This window comes from Strigops habroptila, chromosome 1, assembly GCF_004027225.2.
Source record: "Strigops habroptila isolate Jane chromosome 1, bStrHab1.2.pri, whole genome shotgun sequence".
Classification (NCBI taxonomy): Eukaryota; Metazoa; Chordata; class Aves; order Psittaciformes; family Psittacidae; genus Strigops; species Strigops habroptila.
In genome coordinates, this window is record NC_044277.2 from 21,365,530 (window position 1) to 21,380,741 (window position 15,212).

Consider the following 15,212-nt stretch of genomic DNA (forward strand, 5'->3'; position numbering starts at 1 on the left):
AGCAGTGTGGTACCTTCATGAATCACTGCATAAAGGCCAATCCCAGTGCTTGTAAGGAGTGTGAGGAGTGACCAGTAACAGGCCCATAGCAGGAGGAGGATTTCACTGGCTGGTGGTGACACCATGGCACAGCGGTGGCCATGCAGCCCTGCAACCTGAGCTGGCCCTTCTTGACTTTCAACGTCTAGAGCGCTGCTATTTCAGTCAACGGCATGTTTGAATGTGTGCCTACATTAACAGCTGCTCATGTGGAAGCCGAACTGGTTCCTCTTATACAAGAATCCTTTTGCACATAGGTTAGCAAAAGAAGTTCCAGCGAATGTGAACAGAAGCTCTTTGTAAAACATTAAATATTTCTGGTGTATTAAATTATGTTTATCTAAATATCAGAAGGCAAGAATCCAAATGAAGGATCAAGTGTATACAGTAATATCTTTCTTTGCCAAAGAAAAAAAGATAATATTCTTTTAATGCAAAGCAAGAAGAAAATCATAGTAAATTTGTATTGAAATCCTTCATATGAGGAATTTTTCAAATAACATGATCTCTGGCAGGTAAGTTTTATGGAAGAAAGGCTGACAGAGCCTTGCAGTGGCGTGAAGGTGCGAATGTGTAAAGGTTGCACTGGCTTAATGAAATGTGCATATTGAAAAGAAACTAGTTAATAATTTCCGCTGGATTTCTGCTAGCAAGAACTGAAATGCCATATGCTCATCCTCATATTGCTGTTGTCTCATTGCAGGCTGAACATCTGGCTTGGTTTGATTTGGTACAGATATTTTCAGACAAAAAACGAAGCATGTACACATCCATAGGTTTCCATGTCCCCTACATCCAACCACAGTTTCTGTAGGGGACATGCAGACTAATGGAGTACCCCAGTGGAAGTCATGGCAGCTTGTATGTGGACTGCTCAGTCCTGCCAGATGCATTCTTTACAAACCGGTGGGTTTCCCATGTATGGTGCTGATGTGAATCCTTGTGTCAGTCCATGAACACCAGTGGTTAACCAGGGCTTGAACTGAAGGCTGTTTTCAAACATTTTAATTGGAATAGAAGTCCAAGCTTTAGTCTTTATTTCAGAGTTCAAGGAACTCTCTTTTTTTCTCTCTCTCTTTATCTAATGTTTACTAGAATTACAGCCTGCAAATGTGCATAGATAATGAGCATGTGTGTGTCCTTACTCTGTGCACTCCTATGCCAAAAGGAGGTTCAGGAAAAGCAAACAAGGCCTCCAGTGAGACCCCTTTGAAATAAGTCTGGTTTAAGGAATCCTGGGGTTTTTTATCATCGTGTTGGTTGGTGATTTAGTATACCACCAGCTCTGCTTTTATTCACTGCACTGACTTACTGACATATTTTCTGGTCTCAGCAATACAGTTTGGGAAGTGTAGATCACGTTACCTACCTCACAAAGGTGTGCTTCGCCCACCAAAGCGCCATTATTCTGATAGTAAGTGAATTCTTGTTTCAGAGTATTAGTCAATTCTCTTGGGTTTTCAGAGTTGTGCCATCTGCTTTGCAAAGTGAGCACCTCATTTGCTAGTACAGTACAGTTTGCTTAGTTAAGGGCTTGGTTGGTTTGTCCATTTTTCATGTGAAATGCAACAGTGGTTAAGGGAACTGCTAGCCCAGGTTTAACCTGATCCTCCAGAAAACCTCTGCAGATGGAGCAAACACTTAGAGGATTAAAAGGAATAAACCTGGAGAGATGTCTATAGAGGTGCCTATTACCTGCATTTTCACGCTTTTCGGGACCCTGGGCATTTCATATTGGGCATATTGTCCTTCACTGCCAAAAGGACGATAGCTCTATAGAAACTTTTGGCCTTTATATGTTCCAAAATTCAAAGGTGAACAGTTTTGTAAGCTCTTGTCTTCCTCCAGGCAACAAGCGATGCTCCCGTAGAGCAGTATTTTTAACCCAAGTAAGCAAGCTAAGTGCAAGTCAGTTTTTAAATCTTAACTAACATAAGGGTACAAGGCCACAGACTTCATCTCCTGCAGGCACCCAGGCACCTGCTGTTTTATTCCCAATGTGCTTCCCTGCCCCTGCCCTGGCACTAGTGCTAGCACGCATCTAACCCAGGGACCTGCATCGAGAAGCTGTGCCAGTTAGCCCTCTCACTCCCATTGCATTCTTCCCAACTCTGCCCCTCCCTGCCATTTCATCTCCTGCCCTCCAGTCCAGGCCTCTCTCATGCTTCACCTTGACTTGAGATTTACACCATTTCTTATGCACTAAGGGTTCTGTTCATAAAACATATTTCTCCCACATAATTTCATTTTGTCATCTTCATCGCTTACAGCACACTATAACCCATCTTATTTGAGCCTAGCCTAGCTATGCTGAAAGCTGTTGACAGGATGGAACATACCATGTTTTGAAGAGAGGGTATCAGTTTACTCTAATTCACCAGTTCACTGCTACCGGTAGTAATCATCTTTTTATGTTCCTGTAATAAAGAAACAAGCAGCTAACATTGTATGAGTCTTGTTTTCAGTTTTTACTTCCTTTCTCTAACGCTGTAGTTGATTCCGTTGGTATTTTCATTAAATGAAAGTCATATGTGGATTGCTTCAGCTTTCAGTAGAAAATGTCTGAAATACGACTTGTGAACAAGCTGAGCTTCATATGGGGAGCCTGTGCACCACTTGTGAGACTGTCTAGATAGTGGGCCTGGGTGAAGACCAGTCTCTGCTCCATTCAACAGGGTATTGTAGCCTCTGGGCTCTTGTAGTCTGCAGCAGCAGCACAGATTACAAGAGCAGCATGCAGGGATGCCCCAGGTTTCCCACCCTTCTTTTGGCTCTGGCTCCGTAACGGACTTAGGCTGGTCACATAGAGGATGCTGCAGTGGCCTCTAGAGTGGACATACACCACTGGAGACACTCCTCTTCTGTTGCAAGACTTTACGTAGGACAGAGTTAGTCTGTGAGGCCAAAACAGATGTTAAGAGCTGAGACCAGTGTGGCTGGTAGTTACCACCACGTGTCAGTGGGCTGGTACAACCAGCTGCATATCAGCCTTGGGTTATGAAGGTACCTCGGCTTTTTCAGCTGTGCCCTGCCACTGTGCAGATGAGACATGGACACACATCTGCTGCAGCAGCGGGGAGGAGAGGAACTGGGGTCTGTGCTGTGCGCTCTGTTATCTCTGCACGGCCAGTTAGAAAGTGGGTTGGCGGCCACCAACCGCATCTGAAAGCCACTGGTGCACAAGGTTGAGCATAGTTTCTTCATGAAAATTTTACATAGGTAACTTCCCCCAGTTTGGGGGTTTTTGGTAGGTGAGCAAGCATTAAGATGTGAGGTTCAGCGTGACTTTTTGGCACATGAAGGAAGAATGGTGAAAATAATGGATCAAAAAGATCTGGCATAAGGTCTGGCAAGGGATGTAAAAGATAACAGGAAAGGATTCTATAGATACGTAGCAAATAAAAGACAGACTAGGGACAATGTAGGCCCTCTCCAGAAGCTATCAGGAGAACTGGCTACCATGGATTTGGAGAAGGCTGAGGTTCTTAATGACTTCTTTGCCTCAGTCTTCACCAGCAAATGCTCTGACCACACAACCCAAGTCTTGGAAAGCAAATGCAGGGACTGTGAGAACGAAGACCTTCGGCCCACTGTAGGAGAGGATCAGGTTCGAGACCATCTTAAGAACCTGAACGTGCACAAGTCCATGGGACCTGATGAAATCCACCCACGGGTCCTGAGGGAGCTATCGAATGAAGTTGCTAAGCCACTGTCCATCATATTCGAAAAATCCTGGCAGTCAGGTGAAGTTCCCGATGACTGGAAGAAGGGCAATATAACCCCCATTTTCAAGAAGGGGAAGGTGGAAGACCCGGGGAACTACAGACCAGTCAGTCTCACCTCTGTGCCTGGCAAAATCTTGGAACAGTTTCTCCTGGAAAACATGCTAAGGCACATGAAAAACAACGAGGTGGTTGATGACAGCCAACATGGCTTCACTAAGGGGAAATCCTGCCTGACCAATTTGGTGGCCTTCTATGATGGAGCCACGGAACTGATGGACAGCGGCAGAGCAGTTGATGTCATCTACCTGGACTTGTGCAAAGCATTCGACACTGTCCCACATGACATCCTTGTCTCTAAATTGGAGAGACATCAATTTGATAGATGGACCACTCGGTGGATAAAAAACTGGCTCGATGGCCGCACGCAAAGAGTTGTGGTAAATGGCTCGATGTCCAGTTGGAAACCTGTAACGAGTGGTGTCCCTCAGGGATCGGTGTTGGGACCGGTCCTGTTCAACATCTTTGTCGGTGACATGGACAGTGGGATTGAGTGCGCCCTCAGCAAGTTTGCCGATGACACCAAGCTGTGTGGTTTGGTTGATACGCTGGAGGGAAGGGATGCCATCCAGAGGGACCTTGACACGCTTGTGAGGTGGGCCGATGCCAACCTTATGAAGTTTAACCAAGCCAAGTGCAAGGTCCTACACCTGGGTCGGGGCAACCCCAGGCACTGCTACAGGCTGGGCAGAGAAGAGATTCAGAGCAGCCCTGCAGAAAAGGACTTGGGGGTGGTGGTTGACGAGAAGCTTAACATGAGCCGGCAGTGTGCGCTTGCAGCCCAGAAAGCCAACCGTATCCTGGGCTGCATCAAAAGAAGCGTGACCAGCAGGTCGAAGGAGGTGATCCTGCCCCTCTACTCTGCTCTTGTGAGACCCCACTTGGAGTACTGCGTACAGTTCTGGTGTCCTCAACATAAAAAGGACATGGAGCTGTTGGAGCGAGTCCAGAGGAGGGCCACGAGGATGATAAGAGGGCTGGAGCACCTCCCATATGAAGACAGGCTGAGAAAGTTGGGGCTGTTCAGCCTGGAGAAGAGAAGGCTGCGTGGAGACCTCATAGCAGCCTTCCAGTATCTGAAGGGGGTCTACAAGGATGCTGGGGAGGGACTCTTCCTTAGGGACTGTAGTGGTAGGACAAGGGGTAATGGCTTAAAACTTAAACAGAGGAAGTTTAGATTAGATATAAGGAAGAAGTTCTTTACAGTGAGGGTGGTGAAGCACTGGAATGGGTTGCCCAGGGAGGTTGTGGATGCTCCATCCCTGGCGGTGTTCAAGGCCAGGTTGGACAGAGCCTTGAGCCACATGGTTTAGGGCAAGGTGTCCCTGCCCATGGCAGGGGGGTTGGAACTAGATGATCTTAAGGTCCTTTCCAACCCTTACAATTCTATGATTCTATGATTCTATTCTATGATTCTAAGAGCAAGGAAGAAGATTCAGAGAAAGGGATTAGCAACTTGCTTAGAAACTGCAGATGTTTCTGAGGAAAACTGGGCAAATGCAGACATGCTCCTGGCAAAGAGCACAGTTTTGGGAAGATCTTTTCATTCTTCCAGTTGTAGATATCCAAGTGTCATTTTACCAGAGCTTCCAAAATGAGCAAAACATTCCCAGTTTTGTAGCAAGAAACATAAGCAGAATTGCAGTTTTTCTTCTTGACTAAAACTGATAAGATTTTTATTGTGAATTTTATTTGTAACATCATTTAAAACATTTCTGTATACTGGGCCTCAGAAGGCCATGTTTCTGAAATGATGCACAGCAGGAGTAGTGTCTGGTTCTGACTTACATACCTGCAAAGTAAGTTTAGAATGTCAGGCTCTAAATTTAGTATCAGAATATGTGATTTCCCCATCTATTTTCTACATGTGTGTATTGGATCAGGAGCACTTCTGGCTGCTTGGCTTTAACCAAAGCCAAGTTCAAACAGGGCTGTTCAGTTTATTCTCTACTTTCTGGGGGTTTATTGTTGATACTTTATCACTCAAATCTCAGTCTCTACCTCTGAGTGCACAGAAAAAGTTAAATCTGAATCGGCCAGCAATAGGCTGGGATTTATCGTATGACATAAGTTGCATAAACATAAATGAGATGCAGTTGGGAGAGAGTACATGGAGCAGGTAGCCTGCAGCTTGAACTGCTCTGTGCATTAAGGCCATTACAGGTCCCATCTGATTACTCAGGGAGCTATGTCAGGTTGGGCATCTCCCTTCTGTTTACCTATAAAAGGAAAAGAACTGTGTATGGATGGAGACTCTTAATGGAATGGAAATGAATTCTTCATTCCCACTCCAGAGCCAGATTCCAGACGGTCTGGTTATAGTATTATCACATAATCAACACTTCCTTTCACACTCGTCTTGGTTAATGTCTCACAAAAGGTCTTTGAAATTGCAGGGTCAGTTCCAATTAATTTTCTTAGTTTCCCTAGAATATTTCATCTTTAAGAGGAGTAAATTAGTATTTCAATTCTTAATTTATTTTAAACAGGTTTGGTGGTTTTTTAAGTGTCCCAGTACATACAGATAGGTCTGACACTGAGGAGCAGACTTTTATAATATAGAGTAGTAGCACAGAAATAATATTCCAGAAACTGGGATAACAGTATCACTGGTGGTTTCTTACAGCCTTGTGGGCGCCAGGATCTGCGCGGAAGAAAGGGAACAGTTGTGGCTTCTCTGCACTTAAAAGCAACCTTGGGATAAATCTCCCTTAACTTCATGTGAAATCTCAGACACATACTCAATTTTGTTTGTACTGAAAATCTCATGACATCAGGCTGTTGTGTCTGACTTCCAGTTTTGCTAAAAACACTGTTGGAACACTCTCCCTCATGTTATTCTAGTGCTCCTGTTTCTGGCTAACGTGCTGGTGAGGTATGACAAACAGAAGTTGGCTCACATTTCTTAAATGGCAGAAAACATTTATGTTTTAGAATTAATGCTTACTTTATCTGTACCTTTTTTTCCTTTTGACTCCTCTTGTCCCTTAATGGTCTGCTGGAAATATGCATTCCACAGTGAGTCAGCATGGCCTGCTGGGCTGAGCAGAAAACAGACTTGGGAGTTATAAATCCAAGCAATTGCTGTGTGGCCTTAAAAAACTTACTTAACCTCTGCTTCCCCACCAGTAAAATCAGAATAACTCACAAATCTGAGCGATGTTGTCATTAATATGCATTAAAAGACTTTAAAAACAAATGCTGTTACTGAGAGCCTGTAGGCTTTTTTATTCAAACTGATTGTATTAATTTGACCCAATACATTCTAAACATAATCTAATGACAAAGGAATATATATCCCTTGATATGTCAATTATTAAACTCGTCATTTCCTATTCTTTCTCTAGCACTTTTAGGCATGCATTTATTGCAGACAAAAGCTCTCATCATCACTCTCCATCGGAGACTCCTGCACCAGTGTGTGAAGTCCCACTGATTTCAGTGGCTGTGGGCAAGAGCAGTTGGTGTCCAGAGATGATTTAGATCCAGAATCGTGGCCAAGTATGGAAGACCTGCCTGTTTTCAGCTAGACATAATGAAAATGGAAGGTGACTAAAATACAGAAGCTGAGCAGGGTGTCTGCCATTTCCTGAAGTTTTTAAGAAACCCATTCCCATGTTCAGTGCCTCTGGCTGCAGTTCAGTGTAGCAGAGTAGGAAGGATTGTGACCAAGGCACTTCCCTTTCTTCTTTCTGGTGGATGTAGGGGCTCTCACATTTCCCTGTTGAGCAGGGGATCAGTTTTCACTCTGGAAACAAGTTTGGCGGCAAGAGGATGTATGAGCTATGGAATCAGAGCTTTGGAAGGTCTTCAGTGACATTTCTCCATTCTTAGCACATCATTCAATGACAGCACTTGATGGCCAGGTCCTAAATCCAGCACCCAGTCTCAGAAGTCAGGCCAGACACTGCATATTTGTGTGCAGGAAGCTAGGGGAGTGCTCTCCAGCCGGGTCTTGGACTCGCTGTGGAGCCACTTTGCTCAGACGGCTCCAATCCCACAGTTACTCAACTTTCACAGGGTGAAGATGAGTTTTTAAAGAGGGGCTGCTTTCTTTCTCGTGGCATTTCCAAGTCTTACCTGTTCTGCTTGCTGGGTTGCCAGTCCAGGCACTCACCCAGGATCGTATCTTAAAGGCCTTATTCAGTTCTCGTTCAGCCCTTGCCAGCACCGGGTCCTGTGCTGTAGAGGTTAGTGCCAAACCCCCTCACAGCCATGGAGGAGGCAAGTAGTTTGTTCTCAGAGCAGACAGGGGCTGGTGGTCTGACATGTCCTCTGGTATCCAGAAAAAAAGAGAAAAAAGGTAAAAGCAATCAAGAATCCACTGGGAGACAGGAGGGAGGAAAAGTAAAGGGCACTCAAGGCCCTGATGGCAGGTAGTACTTTGTGAGGCTTTATTTTGGCTGCAAAACTCATTGCTTTCACCACCACTGTGCGCAGAGTTGGACTGTGGGAACAAAATGCCTGTGTTCAGGCTTCTGCATTGCAAAAGTTGCCTAGAAATGTCACTTTGGTTTTGGTGGGGGTCTTGGTGCAACATAGCTAATATGAGAGACACCTATCTACTGCGGAAACACCCAGACTCAAGAGCATTCTTGAGAATTCTCTGTACAAGAAACTTGTACAAGAGGTACAAGTTAGGCAGTCTTAGCGCTCCTGTGTAAGATTTGCTGTTTCTATTTTCTATTGTGTTGTGCTTTATAAAATGTCCCTTACCACAGATTTTATTGCCCTGGGCTGGGGCAAGATCAAGTGTGAATCCCTCTTGTTGGGTGTTCATGCCTTATCCTGCATTGGCCATGTTGACCACTAAGTGATCTGTCACATTGATTGTTAGAAGTGGCTGGTCTCTTTTGCCAAGTAACAAGTGATATGACAAGAGGAAATGGCCTCAAGCTGCACTGGGGGAGGTTTAGATTGCGTATTGGGAACAATCTCTTCACAGAGAGGGTGATCAGGCATTGGAACCAGCTGCCCAGGGAAGTGGTGGAATCACCATCCATGGAAGCGTTCACAAACCATGTAGATGAGGCCCTCAGTGACATGAGTTTGTGGTGGACTTGGCAGTGCTGGGATAATGGGTGGACACAATGATCTTAACGGTCTTTTTTCCAACCTGTTTGATTTTGTGATTCTATGATTTAAAAATAATAGTAATTCTGATCCTAGAAAAATCTTTCTTCCTCTGCAATCAAAGATCCATCTTCCTTTAGAGCAGTTGTATCCTGTGCATTCCCTTACTTGGCTGCTTGCTCATCTTCCGTGATGATAAACGGAGTTTTAGGGAATTTCCCAGGTGGAAAATCCCTGTTGTTTGTGAGAACTCTGTGTGCAGGGTTGTGTGCAACAGCCACTTCACTTTCCTTTCAGCCCAGTATCATTTTAATTAGCTTCATTGTCTGTCGTAGGAGTAAAAAAGGTGAGAAAAGGACTTACTAACCCCTTGGTAGTTGTCCAGATTCCAATCTCACTTTCCCCACTGTAAATCCAGAGTAACTCCACTGAAGCAATGCTATTACTCCAGCTTTTGACCATGGATTTGCCCATCTTTATTGAGGCTCCTTGTACATAGAGATATCAGGTAGAGATTGACAAAACTGTGTAATAAACAAAACTGCCTCTTTCCAGCTGTGTGAATTGGAGGCAACTCTCCAACCATTCACAGTCCAAAAAAGTAGTTTTGGACATGGGCAGCTCACCAGTTCGTCAGAGATATTGCTGTGCCTTAGCAGGGCAGCTAACAAGTAGCTCATCCAGTGGATTTTGTTACAGAGGTTCTGTGAGTGTAAACATCTGGTTATAATTTATGACAGAAACACAAAAGGGTGGCAATACTGGTTGACAGTTTCTCTGGGAATGGGGGAAGAGAGAGGTGAGCTGAGTTACGTTGCTTAAATGCTGTCACTGGCAGACTATAAGCATCTTTAAAACTCTGTGAAATGAGTAGAATCCTCCTCTAAAGACAAGATTAACTTTTTTCTGTTGCCAAATGCTCTTCCAGGAGTTGTTACAATCTTCAAACAAACAAATTTGTTTGCCATTACAAATCACCAGCTCAAACAGTGGCACATTCAGTCAGTGTGTCCCCTTATCACCCTGCTACACTGGCCATGCTGACACCCCTTTTATTCTGCCAAAGCTGAGTTGCTGTTTTGTTGGGGTGTTTTTTAATGACCCATCTCTAAGATGAGGTGCTTGCCTCTTTTTGTGACTCTAGATGATAGAGCTGATCCTTTGGATGAACTGTACTGGCAAGCAGGCTGAGGCTTTCCAAAAGCTTTTTCAGTTTAGGTCCATTCAGCTCTCTGCAACACCAAAGTAAGCTTAAGTTTTGGAAGAGGTGGTTTGACAACAAAAGGATCTTAATCCTTTCTTACGCAATTCTAAGAAAAATAGCTATAAGAAGTGTGACGTGCAAGCCTCCAGCCTGTTCTCTCAGTCCTTGCAGATGCAGGTACTGATGTCCTGGAATTCAGTGCTTGAATTGGTAAAAACTGCTTGTAAAACTCAGAGGCACAAGATAATTCTTAATGCTGCATAGCTCTGTGCTCTGTGGAACTTGGCTACCCAGTGTTAAGTGGCAAATCTATCTAAATTAAATATTGATTAAAATGCTTGGGCTCTGCTTGCAACATCTTTGGCTTTAAACTCCGGATGCATTTTCTTCGTATTGGGGAAAAAGAAAATAATAAAAGAGGGAATTTGGAGTTTTAATAATGAGCTGGTTTGAAGACCAAGTCCTGAAACAAGTCCTGAGTGCAGTAAAATTATTCTGAATAGCATAAAGGAAAGTGAATGAAGGTAAAGGCATCTCTTCGTAGGGAAGGGAGAGTTGGTTTGCCATCTCAGCTGGGTAGAAAACATGAAGTCTAAAGGAATTAGACCAAATGTGTCTTCCTGTGTAAAAAGACTTACAGCAGGTAAACAGCCATGTGATTGAGGCAAGGAAAATACTGTTTCACTGGGAACAATGAATTATGATTATTTTTAAAATTTGAATTCAGTTCTGTCGTTCCCTTACCTCATTTAATGGCACCCTGCCTCATGAGCTTTGTCTTTATTTGCCGTGTTTATTCATAATTTATATTACACTAAAGGCCTCTTTGTGAGAAAGTGATATTATCCTGCCATTATTACTTCAGGAGTATTAAAAAGGGAAATCATAAATTTGATACTATTTTCTTAGTTTATGTACCCTGTATTGTTTTTCCCCTGTGTTAACAATGAAGGAGAGAGTCCAGCACAGACTTTGTAAGTCACAGGCAGTGTAGTTCCCAAAAAGCTGATGTGCATGAGATTATCATCACAAAAGTCTTCCAGAGACCTTGCAGGTACTGAATTCTTGAGAGGAACTGGCTCTTGTTCCAGCTAACGGCAATGCAGTCTTTATGGATGTACCCCAAATTCCTCTGTCAGGGAATGCATGCAGTGTGCTTTGCACAGAGCTATGCAGCATAAATGCTACGGGTCAAAACCATTCTCTGCGAGCTTTGGATTATAAAATAAAGAATAGTAAAAATTCTATCAAACTAAAATTAGGCAAATAGATTCAATGTTCGTGGAGTTAGTCTGGACTTTAATACCTGTTTATCCAAAAGCTGTATCAAGCCTTAAGCACTGACATCATGCTTCTCCAGAGTCTTCTAGTTCTGGCCCTGAAACATCCTCTTTCTATCAGTGTAACATGATTCACCATTTTACAAAGATTATCCATGTCCTTTATCTTGTGTAGCCCAGTGTTCCCCAACTGAGAGCAGGACCAGTTTGTGTTAGGCATGGCACAAGCATCCTGTTCCTCCATAGCACGCAAACCCTGTTCAGACATTCCCCATATATTAATCATCATGGTACCCTGCAGCTGGAACTGCTGATGGCAAAGCTTGGCAATAATAATGAGTGTTTTATATCTTCAGGAAGTGCATCAGGAAGTAAATTATTTCTGGAAAGATACCAACTGACATTACAGGAGTTTGAGCCATCGTCTGCAGGAGTCAGCAAGACATTTTCTGTAGATAGCAAAAATCATTTAATAATGAGGTGGTTTGAAGACCAAGTCCTGAAACAAGTCCTGAATGCTGGAAAATTATTCTGAATAGCATACTGGAAAGTAAATGAAGGTAAAGGCATCTCTCCATAGGGAAGGGAGAGTTAGTTTGAAATCTCAGCTGAGTAGAAACCAGGAAGTCCTGACCAGACTTGCCACTTTTCATGCTAAACAGAATGAAAACACTGACCATTTGAGCTGACTTTAGCATTCCTTGTTCTCTGGCAAGCATGTGCATTCATCATTATGCTGTTTGGACAATTGTCATTTTCCACCCCACAAGTTACTTCAGTCTGTTTCCTGTCTATAGCATTAATTTGCAATCGACTTTGGGATTTCTTATAACACATGCCATTCATTGTTAATTGATATTTTTTAAATATCACAAAAATACTTGCATTACCATTAAATAAAAACCATCATTCATACTATCCAGCCACCAGGTACCTGGCTTGCTATGCTGTTGGTCCTCACAGAGGAAGAGCACAGAAAGCCATGGCTCTCTTGGGCATCTCTGTCCCAAATATATGTTGTAAACTCAATGAAAAAAGCAAGAAACTGTTTTCCGCCGTAGGACTCACCCATTTGAGCTTACAGCAAAGCCAGATTTTACAAAGCTTTCATTCTATATGGGCTTTTATGACTAGCCGCATCCCCGCCATCTCTGAGTGCATTCCAGTAATGCCTGAAGCACTGTGCTCAACATCTGTGCAGTGGGGTTTGTTCTCTCACTGTTGCCATGTATCCATGCTTTCCAGTTGAGCTTTTCAGCAAAAAAGTGTCACTCTCTCTAGATTCTGCTTCCTGATATTTTTGCTCAGGCCTCTCTTTCTCAGATAATGCCCATCTTCATCCAGATATCCAAAGCAACTTAGAAGGCTGCTGAGTAGCTTCAGCAGTTGCAGTTGCTGTGTGGGAAGATAGAGACTTCTTTTTCTCAAAATAGCCCTTCTGTCAACTTGTGTGCTGTTTCCTTTTCCTGCCTCCTAAGGCCTTGAATAGTTCCCTAATTTTGGTTGTTGGAAAGCTGTCACTAAGCTCTGCTCATAGCCTAAGCAGAAACAAAACAGCAATTCCAGTATGTGTGACCATCTCAAAACCAGTTTTGCTATGAGCCTGCAGTTCTGGGATAGCTCTTCTGACAGAGACTCACTCCTCATGGGCAATGGCAGTGGTCAAGCTGCATTGACTCCACTGTGTTTGACTCATTTGGCAAGTTACCTTCTTTTCATGTGCCTGTTGTGACATGCAGGGTTTTCCACCATCCAAACCTGCCCCAAATGCCTACAGCCATTGCCCTCACACAAAAGCCTCTTCTTCAGAAGTGGATGTTTTATCCTTGGAAGACAACAACTAACAGTGCCACCAAAAGCCCCGCCTGCCTTTTTGGCACAGTAAGCATCCCCTGAGTTTTCTCAGTCAGATTTCTTCAGTTTCTTTGCAAAAAGCCATCCCCTTCTAGTGCAGTTTTTCCATCCCCCCTGCTGTCCCATTCAGTGTTAGGAATGAGTCATGGTTGTGAAGTAAATTAATCATCTGTTCAAACTGAGTTCTAAGTTTCTCAGCAGTGTAAATGAAACTGAATTTTGCTGTTGCAGGGATGGCCTGGCCTAATGTGAGAAGTGAAAGAACAGAGGGAAAGACTGGGGTGGGCCTGAAGTCAGACATGCTGCTTCTGCCATTGCCAGTACAATGGGAAGAGGGCAGAGTAGCGACTGCTGCAGCCAGGTGGTCTGTCTTCATGAACCACAGGTAGCACAGAGAAGAACAACGGGCATGGAGCTACACAGGTAAATGGAGAGAAACCTGAATAACTACATCATCCACTACAGCAGGCAGCAGTCTTGTGGAAAATCAGTACACTAAGATATTGGTCACTATAGTTGCAGTTAGTGAGAGTCATTAGGAACAATCACAGTTATTCCTGCAGCATCTTTTAATCATAGGATTTCAAAGCACCTACCAGAAAAACAAGCAAACAAACAAATAAAAAAGCCACTAACAAACCCCCAACATTTAAAAGGTTTTGAGCCCCAAATCAACACTTCCCACTTGGTATAAATGTACATAAAATTGTATAAACAATTAATTTAGTTAATTTGCAAAGTCGAGCACTCGGACAATGTTACAAATGTATTGCTGTCCAAATTGGTTGTGTTATTTTATACACGGGCTGCAGCTCTCAAAGCATCTTACTAACACCCCAAAATCTTCACTGTGGCTCTGTAGAAGGTGAGATATAGACATGATAATTGTCAGTAAAATGGATGGAAAATCAGCTGGAATGCCTGACTCAAAAGGTCGGGGTCAGCAGTACAAAATCCATCTAGTGGCATGTTACTACTAGTGGTGTCCCTCTGGGATGGATACTGGGGCTAACACTGCTAAATGTATTTATTAACAACTGGAACCTGTGGATGGTACCAAATCGCAGGGATGTGGTTGACATGCTGGAGGGCAGGGCTGCTATCTAGAGGGACCCTGACAGTGAGAGGAATGGACTGACAGGAGCCTCATGACAATCAGCAAAGGCAAATGCCAAGCCCTTCACGTGGGATGGAATAACCTTGTGCAACGGTTCAGGCTGGCCAACTGTCTAGAGAGCAGCTTTTTAGAAAGGGACCTGGGTGTTCTGGTGGGCCCCAAGATGAACGTGTGGCAGCAATGCCACTGTGACGAAGACCAACCGTGTTGGACTGTATTAGCAAGGGTATAGCCAGCAGGTAGGAGAGGTCATTCTCTATTATTCCACACTTGTGAAACCACAGCTGGAGTACTGTGTCCATTGCGGGGTTCCCCAGTTCAAGAAATTCTTTGAGAAACTGGAGCTCACCAGGGTGGTGAGGGGGCAGGAGCACTTGATGTTTGAAGAGAGGCAGACAGAGCTGGGTTTGTCCAGCCTTTCTAGGTTTTGTCTAGGTTTTGTCTAGTTTGGTTTTTGTTTCTCTAAAAGGACACGAGAAAAGATAAGCTATTTGTCTGGTAATAAAATAGTAATTGAACCTGAACCTGGAGTTCTTTCATCCCAGAAGAGTGCCCTGATCTTCAGGCCAGGAAGTGCTAGCCTCCCTCCGCTTTCCCTGGCACAACACATACTCCATCTGGAAAAGTAGCTCTGAAAAGGGTAAGCGAGGAAAATACTTTAGTTAGAAATTTCTGACCCGGCCTACCTGGTGCCTGCAGTGCAGAACCACACAGCAGCTTCAGAACAAACAGTGAAGAAAAAACTCGCTCACATTGCAACCGCTCTATTTCTGGAACAGAAGGAAACTGTGGGGACAAAGAAGTTGGCTGGTATTTTGGGATTAACACCTCTGAAATGTGAAATATGTGCCAGGACAGATTAT